At 33.0% G+C, this 10,085-nt stretch overlaps 1 protein-coding gene across 1 annotated transcript in view; it reads left to right on the plus strand.

The window, feature by feature from the left end:
- Positions 1-8,829, plus strand: part of LOC127702664 (uncharacterized) — a 41,744-nt gene extending 32,915 nt beyond the window's left edge. Inside the window, exon 2 of the mRNA XM_052206955.1 lies at positions 7,930-8,829. The gene's annotated coding sequence lies outside the window, so the exon portion shown is untranslated. The remainder of the gene's footprint in view (positions 1-7,929) is intronic.
- Positions 8,830-10,085: the final 1,256 nt, after the last annotated feature.

The following is a 10,085-nucleotide window of genomic DNA, read 5'->3' on the forward strand; positions in this document are numbered from 1 at the left end:
GAGTTTGAATGTCGCTTTGGTATCTTTCGCCTCTCTTTTATGGTCATTGAATGATTTTAAACTGTATGCAGGTGCCTTATAATCTTAAGTTTGCGTCTGACAGAACTCATTTTCATGGTTCAGCGACTGCTTTTAAATCTATAATTTTAATCATTTTACAAATGTATTTTAAAAGTCATATGAAATGAGTTTCTTGAAATTATAATGTTACGGAAATTATTGAGCCAATGCATGTATTATACTAAATTAAGTCCTATATGCACTGTTTTTATACGTCCGTTTACGGGACGTATTATGGTATACCGTTGTCCGTCTGTCCGTCGTCAACATGTCGGACATTATCTCAAAAATGCTTTAACCAATTTCCATAAAACTTTGGTGAATTGTTTATATCTATTGACGTGAGCTCCCTTTTGTTTTTTATAAAATTTATTTTTTACGTTTCCGAGTTATGGGGTTTTGTTCATTAAAAAAGGGGGATTTTCCAGTTTTCGGACAATAAGTCAATAATGCTTTCACCAACTTGCAAGAAATTGTGGTAAATAGTTTATATCTATTGAAATGAGCTCCCTTTCGATTTTTATAAATTTTAGATTTTACGTTTCCGAGTTACAGGTTTTTTCATAAAAAAAGGGGGGATTTTCCAGTTTTCGGACAAAAACTCATAAATGCTTTCAGCAATTCTTATGAAACTTTGGTGAATTGTTTGTATGTATTGATGTAAGCTCCCTTTAGAATTTTATAAATTTTACATTTTATATTTCTGAGTTGTGGGGTTTTATTCATTAAAAAAGGGGTGATTTTCCAGTTTTCGGACAATAACTCAAAATAGCTGTCACCAATTCTCATGAAACTTTGATGAATTGTTTATATCTATTGATGTAAGCTCCCTTTTTATTTTCATAAATTTCTAATATGACATTGAGAATTAATTGAACTTTATATGTTTATAGTCTGACAACAGATTTACTAAGTATTGCACAACAGCAAGAAATCTTGAATTGAATATAAATTCAATTCATATAACCAATTTCAACTTCTTTGACTACATTTATTCAAAAAACCTATAATATGTCAAATATTTAATAACAATCCAAATTCAGACCTGAATCAAGCTTAAATATTGTGTCCATTTTTGCCCCAACTGTTCAGGGTTGGACCTTTGCGGGTGTATCTAGCTGCGCTCAGCGAAGCAGTTCAGCAGAAACTTTCCCTGCTAATTAACTGTCGTGTTTATTGCCGAAGTATACCGAACGTGACCATAGTGAACAATAAGTTTGATGATAAATGAAATACAGCGATGTTGGTTTTTTTTTTTTTTTTTTTTCATGCTTTCTATAACTTGTTCATTAAACTTTGTCATAACCACTATTAAATGAGTTGGTGTATTTAATTATTTCCTTTCAGAATCAATTAACACTATCAAACTTTCACGTTTGTTAATTTACCTTTTCTTTTATCACGGTGTTTCCCTCGCAATTTCGCTACATGTGGTTGCCGAAGTATTACGAGAGGTCTTAAGACGGTGATTAAGTTCAACACATACGGAAAAGATATCGGCAATATATTAGAGACCGGGAAGACAATTATTCAATTTCTTAAGATTTTGATAAGATAAATGATTTTCTTCTAAAAGAAAGTCCATGTACACTTGTCTATAGTAAAACTCAGCCATTTGAAGTATAAAAAACATATTCATTTTTTTTTTATTTGAAGTATCATATAACATTAAATAACCAACTTTTCCGACGAAAATCCTGTCATTCATCTGGGGACACTGGTTATGGTCGGGCTGTTCCAGCTGTTTCTGCGTGTTAACTTATGAACTGTCACGGTCAAACCAATGCTTTTCAAATTTGAATGTTGTCAAGTTTGACATTGAGGCTTTTACTTTTGCCGTTCATTGGTGACGTTCGTTGATTGATTGGAAAATGACATGTTAAGCCATTTCCATGCTATAATTTGAAAACCTTTCAACCAATAACTTTAATATGTTACAGGTGACAACATGGTGGTCAAGTTTGATATTGACAATTTATACTTCGCCGTTCATGAGTTCCTCGTTTCATTGAAAAATGAGACTTAATGTCGTTTCCGGGCATCAATTGGGAATAGTTTTAACCAATGCATTTCAAATATGTATTTGTTGATACTAAAGACAAAATTGAGGTCAAGTTCGATATTGACGACTTTAACTCTTGCCGTTCAGGAGTTGTGATCCTCTATTGACTGGAAATTGGCATTTTAGGCCATTTCTTTTCTTTAAGTTGATAACATGCCAACCAGCTCTTTTCAAATTGTAATATGTTGTTACTGATGACAAAATGGAGGTCAGACAAGTTTGATATTGGCAAATTTCAATTTTGTTGTTCAGGAGTTTTTCCCTGAATTGCTTTACGTTTTAAAATGGCCCTAATAAATGTAATAACAATCTGGTTTGCTATCATCGACATGTTGACAGCATCTTGATTTCAGTTATAATGAATGCGAGGACTCTCATATCAGGCATATATAGGATCGTTGCAAGGCATACATATTCGCCAGACAGGGTTTACCCTGACGTCGACGTCTTCATGGATTAGTGATGAACGTTGTTTTCTGTATAAAACTTTATATAGTTATATGGAATATTTGTAAGGTGATCATGTCTGTCTGCTGACCATGACCCCATTTTCATTGATCATTGATTGCGTAAAGCAAATGTGATACATGTATCCACAGCCTGATCTTGAAGACTTTCAGCTTAAAATTCAATCATGGCCAGTGAAGCAGGCGAGACATTTTAGGTACCGTGTGCAATCTTGTTTAGTCACAGAAAAGCGTTGACGTATTTTTAGATATAATACACAGTGCTTCATACTAAATGTGTAGAAGTAACAAAACTGAATTCAGTTTTTCAAAAAAGCTGTTTATAATGCTTATCACATCCTGGGCAAATTTTACCTATTTTGATTTGCTAAGCTGGATGGCAAGCTAACTGTCTTTGGAACTGTGGAGAGTGGTCAGGAGCAATATTGCGCCTGGTCAAATTGGATATGAAACAATTACTTTGCTGATAATATAATATGATTTTGTAACACTTGGCTAGTAGATATTAAATATAAGTTGTACACAAACCTATGGATATTCTTATTTTGATATTGTCATTGTTCAGTTGCCACGTTTCCGACGACTCTAGAAAAATGAGAAAGGCAAAATAAAAATTGCTTTAAATTCAGTGTTAAAACACCGACTTCTCTAAACTTTTAAAAAAGAAGATTGACTAACATAGATGGTGGAAGGGCCTCTCATGATCGGAAGTGTATGTTTCGCTGTTGGGGGTTGTTTTTTTTTTTTTTGGTTTTTTTTTTTTACTTTTTACTACCGCCCCTCTTTCGGTGTGCATTCTTATTGGAACTATCTGTTATTCTGTTGGCGCCAAATTCTCTTTTGATTATTTGAGGCAAACTTCATACATCGGGTTCTGCAGTAGAATGGGAAAAAACTTCTCTAGCTGTTTTGATGGTGATTTCACTGAATAATTCAAAGTTTGGAATAGTGACAATGTTGATAACATCTACCCGGTTGAGATACGTCTGCTTCTTAACTAGATATGCAACTAAAAAGTTATGGTTTGTCGATAAGATAAGATATGTTTATTAACCAATCTTGATGCCACAAATTTTAGCAATACAATCAAATGAATAATTACACAATAACGCACAATGAATACTTATAGTGATTAAAGTACATTTAAACAAAAACATGTATACACATTAAAACAAAGTAACATATTTATAAACAATGTCATTGACAAAACATTAATTAGTCTTTTTGGAAGCCACTGACCTGGAGAAAATACGTTTCTCAATCAATGTATATAACTAGGCCTATGGGAGACAACACCTGGTCAATTTTTATACGGCCGTTTACGGGACGTATTATGGTATACCGTTGTCCGTCCGTCCGTCCGTCGTCAGCATGTCGGACAATAACTCAAAAACACTTTAACCAATTTGCATGAAACTTTGGTGAATTGTTTATATATATTGACGTGAGCTCCCTTTCGATTTTTATAAATTTTAGATATTTACGTTTCAGAGTTATAGGGTTTTATTCATTAAAAAAGAGGATTTTCCAGTTTTCGGACAAGAACTCAAAAGCGTTTTGAGCAGTTTTCATGAAACTTTGGTGACTGGTTTATATCTATTAAAATAACCTCCCTTAAGTTTTTTTTATAAATTTCTGAAATCACGTTGAGGAGTTATGGAACTTTATTCTTTGAAAAAACGACGGGCGTATCATGCGCTCATGGCGCAGTTTTTATACGACCGCAAAAAATTTTTTGTGGTCGTATATTGGTATGACGTTGGCGTCGTCGTCGTCGTTGTCGTCGTCGTCCGGCGTCGTCCTGCGTCGTCCGAAGACACATTGGTTTTCGCACTCTAACTTTAGTTTAAGTGAATGGATCTCTATGAAATTTTACCACAAGGTTCAATACCACAAAAGGAAGGTTGGGATTGATTTTGGGGGTTATGGTACCAACAGTAAAGGAAAAAGGGGCCAAAAATAAGCATTTTTGTAACTTCCAGACATAACTTGTGTGTTAGTGTATGGATCTCTCAGACATTGTACCACAAGGTTCCATATCACAAAAGGAATGCTGGGATTGATTTTGGGGGTAATTGCCTCAAAATTTTAGGAATTAGGGGCCAAAAAAAGGGGCAAAAAACAAGCATTTTTCTAGTTTCATGACAATAACTTGTGTGTAAGTGTATGGATCTTTCTGAAATTGTACTACAAGGTTCCATATCACAAAGGGAAAGCTGGAATTGAATTTGGGGGTAATTCCAAAAACGTTTAGGAATTGGGGGCCAAAAAGGGGCCAAAAATAAGCATTTTTTTAGTTTCCAGACAATAACTTGTGTTCAAGTGTATGGATCTCTCTGAAATTGTACTGCAAGGTACCATACCACAAAGGGAAGGCTGGGATTGATGATGGGGGTAATTGCCTCAATATTTTAGGAATTAGGGGCCAAAAAGGGGCAAAAAACAAGCATTTTTCTAGTTTCAGGACAATAACTTGTGTGTAAGTGTATGGATCTTTCTGAAATTGTATTACAAGGTTCCATATCACAAAGGGAAAGCTGGGTTTGAGTTTTGGGGTAATTGCCCTAAATGTTTAGGAATTTGGGGCCAAAAAGGGGCCAAAAAACACATTTTTCTAGTTTCCAGACAATAACTTGTGTTCAAGTGTATGGATCTCTCTGAAATTGTACTACAAGGTACCATACTACAAAGGGAAGGCTGGGATTGAGTTTGGGGGTGATGAATCATAAGGGGGTTCAAAAAATTTGGGGGGGGGGATTTTTTTTTTTTCATTTTTTTTTCTTTTAAAATTTTCCATTTTAAGTTGGTTATTTCTGATTTATATTTAAAAGCAAATAATAATGATATGGTAGGAGATACACACCAAACAGGATGTGTAAATTATTATATTATAAGTATTGTGCAATAGCAAGAAATTTAGAATTGCACAGTATTGCACAATAGCAAGAAATCTTCAATTGCACAGTATTGCGCAATAGCAAGAAATATCCAATAGCACAATATTGCGCAATAGCAAGAAATTGTCAATTGTACAGTATTGCGCAATAGCAAGAAAAATTTAATTGCACAGTATTGTGCAAAAGAAGATACTTCATATAAATTGCTTATTTCTTGACCAATTTCAATGGGGTTTTATTCTTGAATTCTTGGGGTTCTTTAATATGCTGAATCTAACCTTGTATTTAGTTTTTGGATTTTGGGCCCCGTTTTTAATTGGTCCACATTGAGGTCCAAAGGGTCCAAAATTAAACTTTGTTTGATTTCATCAAAAATTGAATTATTGGGGTTCTTTGATATGCCGAATCTAACCGTGTATTTAGATTCTTAATTTTTGGGTGCCGTTTTCAAATTGGTCTACATTAAGGTCCAAAGGGTCCAAAATTAAACTTAGTTTGATTTTAACAAAAATTGAATTCTTAGGGTTCTTTGATATGCTGAATCTAAAAATGTATTTAGATTTTTGATTATGGACCCAGTTTTCAAGTTGGTCCAAATCGGGGTCCAAAATTAAACTTTGTTTGATTTCAACAAAAATTGAATATATGGGGTTCTTTGATATGCTGAATCTAACCATGTATTTAGATTTTTGATTTTTTGGCCCCGTTATCAACTTTGTCCACACTGAGGTCAAAAGGGTCCAAAATTAAACTTTGTTTGATTTCATCAAAAATTGAATTCTTGGGGTTCTTTGATATGCTGAATCTAACCATGTATTTAGATTTTGGATATTGGACCATAATAGGTGAATGTCCAATTTAAAATTTTTAAGTTCTTAGACCACATTCATTCTGTGTCAGAAACCTATGCTGTGTCAAATATTTAATCACAATCCAAATGCAAAGCTGTATCAAGCTTGAATGTTGTGTCCATACTTGCCCCAACTGTTCAGGGTTCGACCTCTGCGGTCGTATCAAGCTGCGCCCTGCGGAGCATTTTATTTACTTATTTTTTCAAACTACATTGATATTTTCTAGAAGTTTCTTTCTTTCTTCAAATAGGGAGTGCAATAATTTAGATAAATTTGAAGTACCGAACAAATCTTCAGATGGAAGAATCCAAACACATTTCATCTCATCAGTCATGATCAGATAACTTTGAATTGTTTTTTTTTTTTTTTTGTAAATTTTGATTTTAAATTAGACAGATGTTGATATCTTGTATCTATCAGAATAGGACATTTTGAAAGAAAATGTTGTTCATCTTCAATTGCGTTCTTACATAGCTTTCACTTTCTGTCTTCCTCTTTTATGCCAACATACCTCCCTCTTTCAATTTCAAGGTCATGACAGTTAGTTCTAAATCTTAGCAAAATAGAATTTCTTAAATATTTCAAATAATTTTTAGATATTTTAATTGGTGCATGTATGCTCCTATTTCAATTATACGCTTTTGCAATTACAGTAGATTATACGTGCTGTCCCTCTATTCTTATGTGGAAAATAAGATTGTTTAAATAAAACAATACATGAACACAATAGTAAATTGTGAATAAGTGAAAATCAAAAGAAATAAAATAAATACTAATCTAAACGCCCGGACGAAATTGTCGGCAGCGTACAGAAGCTAGAAATTGACTCTAGCTAAGGCAAGACAACATATACTAAGATTCCAATAAAGGTTTTCAGTTAGTAACTTGTATAGATTTTGTTTCGGAGAACGAGCCATGTGTTCCTGTGAATGAAGTTAAAATTTATTCTTAAAATACCCTATATGGTCTAAAAACCGGGAGACGGATTTATAAAAGTTTTTCCAAACTTGTTTCCGAATCCCATATTTGAATTTCATGTAACATTGTAATACTTTATTGTTGTTATTTTTCATTAATAAATACTGTTTAAACTAAATACTTGTATGGTCCGGCCCGTTAATAACCAAATGAGTATACTTATATGGTCATGACCATACGCGTATGGTCCAAATACTCATATGGTCCGGAACATATATAAATTATTATCGGAAAAGCTAAATGTAAGCCTTATAAATCATGATTTACGTCATATCCACGTTACGAACAATTCCAAACCACACGCTAATTTTATAATTTTTAAATTTTTCTTTGAATGACAGTTAAAAGGAGGGTCTTCAGATTCGAAATGAAAAATTAACAGTCTTGTAATAAATTATGGGGTTTAACAAACAATACTGATTTTTATCTAAGTTGGTAAATTGGTTAGAAAAATCGTGAATAAAGAATTATTTAGTAAGTCTACAAAATATTTGTTCGAAAATCTAGTGCGAAAATCACAGTAATTTTCTAACTGTATTTTTTCTAGTCTGCCTCCTTTGATAAAGGCGTCCTCCTTCTATTCTAAATAGTGTCGAAAATGTCTTTAATTTTAGGATGCAAAAGAAAATGACGTCATAGATGGAAGCAGAAGTAAATGACGTGATAGGTGGATGCAGGACGAACTAGGGACTAAACACTGGACTTGGAAGCTGACTATATATAATATCTGAAGTATATCTAGCAAAATCCCGAAACTTTAATTGTTTTATAACTTGATTTATGTCTAGTCTTGTGGTATGAATTGTTTAATATTGTGGAAATCATCGGGACAGAATTATAATTATGTAAATACACATTTTAATGGTAGACATTAATCACGAGAACTCTTCATTCTATGGAAGACATTGTTAAGAACTCTACATTGTATATTAGTCATTGCTTTTTACCATTGAGTGCTCTGTGGAACAGTAATGAGAAAACCAAAGGTTGCTTGCATCGTGCAGTGGCATCGTCTATACATTTTGTAACACTTATATACGAAAATACAGTATATTGTATGAAATTCAAATTATAAATGGTACCTAACTTAGTTAAATATTCGAAATTGAAATAACTTTTGGGAAGATTTTTAGGAAGACGAAAAAAGTATTAGGATTCATGCAGAAGTATGTAAATTTGCGGCACATACAATGCACAGTTTGGGTACTCGATCGAAGATTCCTCAGAAAATTAATGATAACACTCTAAAGAAAGTTTGAAAAAAAACAAATTTCATAACTGTATTCTACATAACGACATTATTATAAGTTAAACGTTAATTTTGTATTCATTAAGAGATTTCGTTACGACAATTTGCGCTAGCGACTCCATGCATAGAAGCACTAATACAGCGGACCTGGTTATCTTTTTGCTTCCAGTAGATTACTTTTGTTTTAATATTTCTTTTCATTGATATCATCTTTGTTAATTGTAAGTAACCATGTGGAAAGACAAAAATACAAAGTACAATCGTTTGATCTTTTGTGTTTATTTGCATCGATTTACATTTACCAACTTTTTGCTGTTATGTATTTGCTGCAATTGAATATCAACACTAGAATTTGTAAATTGCAGATCTGATGTTCCTATATTGTTTTGGATGAGAGTGTTAAAAAATACAAGATTCGTTATAATGTAAACTTTCGAAATTGTGTATGCATACGAATTTTGAATTTTTTTCTTCATAAAAAAAGTATAGACGTGGTTTGCGGTGGTTGACATAAGATTTCAGACTTTATTGTAGAAATTCTAGAATCGGAAAGGTCATGGAACAAGGTGGAATTTTAAGATTTTAAGTTTTATTAATATGCAAAACATTTTAAGAATTGGCATTAAGTCTTTCATATTTGTTTGGACTCTTTTAATAAGATGATTTACACATAACATATTTTTGCACTTTACGTAAAAGGACACCTAACCAAAATCTGGTTTTATCTAAAAAGACGATGCATGCACATTTTTTCATGTTCTTATCTTTTTTTCTAGATAAATACGTAATATTTGCTATTAGCCGTCAAACTTTGTAGTTTTAGCTGTCTACAAGCCATAGCTTATATTTAATTTGATGTTCTGATGTTGTAAGAATCTCGATGTAAAACACGCAGAAAAATACACTGAACACTAAGTGGTAATAAAAAAAATTGAGATAAGCAATAAGGACAAACTGTTCTATTTGACCTAAAAAAAAAAATAGAATTGACTGTCCACAAAATAGTAAACAGAAAAAAACTTAAACTTAAGCAACCTTAACCACACTAAAAATAAGGTGAACTCCGATGATCCATGTATGTAAGTATTTTCTGTTCCACGAGTGGCGCTTATCATGTATCGGGAATAGACGATCCGTGGCTATAAACCGTCAAATTGGTGGTCATTTGCGACCGCTATATTCATTAACAGTAAATAAGTCATGGTGAAAACTGAAAGGTTCTAAGTGGTGACAATAAGCCTACATTCAATAACTGTCTTGTTAATAGAACATATGGATCTAGGAAATTCTTTTAGGAAAAATAAGCTTTGACATTTAAAACGCATAAGTCGAAGCGGAGAAACTGGCTATGCCGTGGCAAAAAACATTAAAAGCAAGTTCTCAAAACACTATATAGAAAACACGAACTCCACCAAACACTTTGTTTGATCAGGTGCTCCGAAAAAATAAACAGATCCTGCACCACTAGTGCCACCCGTTATTTTGCTTATGTTAAGTTCTCATTCAAGGATGTCACAATCA

This window comes from Mytilus californianus, unplaced genomic scaffold, assembly GCF_021869535.1.
Source record: "Mytilus californianus isolate M0D057914Y unplaced genomic scaffold, xbMytCali1.0.p SCAF_5, whole genome shotgun sequence".
In the NCBI taxonomy this organism is placed as follows: domain Eukaryota; kingdom Metazoa; phylum Mollusca; class Bivalvia; order Mytilida; family Mytilidae; genus Mytilus; species Mytilus californianus.